A 3,628-nucleotide genomic window follows, 5' to 3' on the forward strand; every position below is an offset into this window, starting at 1 on the left:
ATCGTTTTAAAAAACATTTATTGTAACAATTTTTTGTTGTTAATAAATAAATTATATTTTCAACAACAACTTAATGTAGTTATCAAATCTTTTTTAACAACCACATTTGATTACTAAAACTTTTATGTAACAATTTTTTTTAAGTTTATTAAATTTTTTTGCAACATTACTTATTTTATTGCAATATTTAATTTAATAATGACAATATTATTGTTACCAAACTTCTTACAAGACCACAATTTTATCATTTTTAATTTTTATTGCAATAATTTAAAAAAAAAATTAATAACCAATATTATTGTTACAAATAACTTTTGACAATATCTTTGTCCTTATAAATAGTACACTACTATTTAACAGCAATTTTATTTACTTTAAAATATTTATTTCAATACAACAAAGAATTTGCAAAACTCATACAAATATTAAAAAATTAGAAAATATTATTAATTTGAAAGGTAATATATTTATTTATTATCAATTACAGTCTTCTTAAGTTTAAAGTAACAAGTGGCCTAGTCGATATAAACTTGAAATTGTTGTGTCAATGAAAAGTCAGTATTTGACAAATCCATATTTGACATCTGCTTTGAAAAGGTTCGTAACTTAATCGGTTTCTTTGGAGCACCAACAAGAACAAGCTTCCCATGAGTCTTCAACAGCCCAATCAAAGGCAGCAGAGGGTATTTGAGTAGATCCTGTAGGAAAAGGTTTTCATTTTTACCGAAAAATGTTGCGAAAACTCTACCTCAACCCTACAACAAAATTGAAGTTCAATCAAGTTAATTAGGATCTTTACTACAAAGTAGGCAAATAATTCTTTTAATCATAGATTCCAACAAAAAGAACGGAACGCAAATTAAAAGAGAAAAATCAGTAACTTCCACCAACAAAATTGTGAAAGAAACTAGAACAATAGCTTTCACTTACAGAATTGTGAAAGAATTTAGAAAAGAATAATATTGCCAGAAAAGAAGATCATTCTAGCATCTCTTGCTGCTTGACATGTTGACCCAAAGGAAGCAAGACAACTCTTTGACTCTAGTTTCCACAGCTTTCTTGATAATCATTTTGTTCATAGAGAAGCTCTTTCCGTGCCAATAATTGAAAGTCTGCTACTGCTAGTAAAGAAAAAAAAATTAAAAAAAAAAAAACTTTATTTAGCATAAACATTACATAACAAAATATGAACTTAAATCAAATATAAATGAATTCAAGGACAATTCAATCGTATAATCCGGAACTAAATGACTAGTAAAATTCTAATTATCTTAAACTTTCTAGCAAACTTAATCAAAGGCCATTGCATGTTAACCATTACGGAACTAACAGACTAAAACATTAAAGACTTAAGCTAAAGGGGAGCTCCTCTCTTGGTCCTAGTACCATAGTTATATGCATTACTAGACTTATCATTAGATAGCAAACAAATGACCATCTGGGTTTGAAGCTTACCTACCACTCATAATCAATGCAATTTCAAATGCCTTATTTGGGTTAAGCATAACACCTTTATCCATAGCTTTCATCGCAGAGTATAAGTCAGTTTCACCAAATTCACACTACCAAAAAAAAGAGCTGACATGAAAATGTGTATGAAAGAATATACATTAATTATCCTACAAAATTGAGTGTATAATAGAAGCAGAGTAATTAGACAAAGCTGCCAATGTCACTGACCTGATCCCAATGGTTTTACAAGATTAAAATGTTTTAGACTTATCCTTTCTCACATTATCAAGAACCTACAAATTACAAGAGTAATGAGATATAAAATCACATATATACTGAGCGTGTAAGGGATCAGAATGGAACAATGTGCTGTAAAATATCAGATACAAGTACAAGATAAAATGGAGAATGACGCTAAAACATCCCTTCTTTCTAATTCTTCTCTTAAAATCTTTCCATAACCACCTGGGAATGACTAATCCATAAATCTTCTGGATTCTGCAGGTAGTGAAATTTGTTGTTAGATTTTTTTAAGAAAGAGAGGTTTTATGGAGAAAGGATTAACATTCAAGCATTACCGTATTGGCGCTTGGAAGATGCCTCACGCTTCATCAACATTTTCCACAGTTTGTTTCACCTGCAAGCGGCAATTATGCTCATTTTTCATATCAAGCCAACAAAATTACAAATATTTGATAGAATACACAAAAAACACATATACCCATAAAACAAAAAAAAAAAATTCATAGTCTGGCTTTTTCTAGATTGATTGGTTAATTAATTATTGTGAAACAAAGAAATATGCTATACCCATGAAACAAAAATCGAATAATTGATATGGCAAAATAAAAAATAATTAAAATGTAGAATATAAACTTTTTCTATTATTCAAAGTCCGGAAAGCAACACACCCTAATATAATTTAAATTAAACTCGAAGCAAATAAATTACCTCAAAGTTGATGAAAATGAAAGAAAAGTTCTGTAAAAAAAAAAAATTAAAAGCAAAAATAATAACAATGAAATAATTTTAAAAGGAATCAAATAAAGAAAAGGGAGAGACTCGACAGAGGAAGACGGGGCAAAGCTCGCTGACGGGAAAGGGGATGTGGAATAAGGTACTTGTCGTCTCTAAGGAAGGGGAGGCAATCGAGTCTCCTAGGGGATGGTGGGTGTGTCTCTCGATGATTTAGGGAGCAAAGGAAATAACGAAGGAAAGCAACAATAAATGAGAAGTGTTGGTAGTCGGCAGACGGGACTTGCCGGCCAAGGAGAGAGATAGGGGAACGAACTACTTAGAGAGAGGCGTGTGCTGTGTGGGCGGTTGTGATTTTGGGGAGAAAGAAGAATGGGAAAAAGATATACCCAAGTTTTACGACCTTCAATGCTTAGGCACGTGGCTACGATATAAAATTTTTTATATTTTTAATTTTATATGAACTAAAATAAAAGACTAATTAATAAATGGCCAAAAAATTAATAAATTACAAAATTAATTTTAGTATCAATTTAATTGCACAGAAAGCTTATCAAATATGATATTTTGAAAAGTAATATAATATTTATTTACATAACCAATCATAATTTAGATTAAAAAATATAATTTTAGGTCATAATTCATTAAGTTTACTTTAACTAAAATTTATTAATCCATTGTTTTAATTCATAATATAATCAAATATGGATAAAAAAGAAAATGAAAAAACAAATCGCATGAAACCTTAAATGATTTGTTATAACTCAGTAAAGAATTTAGAGATGTTTTCACACTGTGATGCTATATATACTAAATTATTTGTTTTTGATAGTGGGAAAATGCTGGTTCACATCTTTTCTAGTATTTGTTTTATATTTGTTTTATGTAGTATTATTAAATAGGAAAAGATCAAGATATAAAATTTTAAAATGATAACCAATAAATAGTTAACTTAATTAATTAAAAGTTATCTTTCTTGACAAAAAAATTTTGGATTCAAATCTTGTTGATGATCGCTTGTTGAGATTATCTCGAATACATAACTTATGATCACTTATTTTAAGTTGTTAGATATAGACATATAATCATTTATTTTAAACTGTTAAATATAGCACATCTTATCTTAAATTGAAAGACTGAATAACTTATCTATTCTCAAATTTTTTTCTTACCAAAAAAAATTTTAAATGATAACCCCTTT

General features: G+C 28.6%; 1 long non-coding RNA gene across 4 annotated transcripts; it reads right to left on the bottom strand.

The window, feature by feature from the left end:
- Positions 1-423: 423 nt before the first annotated feature.
- On the bottom strand, positions 424-2,797 carry LOC111309894 (uncharacterized). Of its 4 annotated transcripts, none has more exons than XR_016330383.1 (6): positions 2,404-2,797; positions 2,031-2,089; positions 1,681-1,950; positions 1,460-1,562; positions 931-1,121; positions 424-755 (listed from the first exon to the last, which is right to left on the bottom strand). It is a non-coding gene; the product is annotated as an uncharacterized LOC111309894 (long non-coding RNA). The 4 variants fall into 4 exon arrangements; XR_016330381.1 differs by having other exon boundaries at positions 931-1,118; positions 1,456-1,562; XR_016330384.1 differs by having other exon boundaries at positions 1,456-1,562.
- Positions 2,798-3,628: the final 831 nt, after the last annotated feature.

This window comes from Durio zibethinus, chromosome 19 (genome assembly GCF_047325235.1).
Source record: "Durio zibethinus cultivar Kanyao isolate XHJ-2024 chromosome 19, ASM4732523v1, whole genome shotgun sequence".
Classification (NCBI taxonomy): Eukaryota; Viridiplantae; Streptophyta; class Magnoliopsida; order Malvales; family Malvaceae; genus Durio; species Durio zibethinus.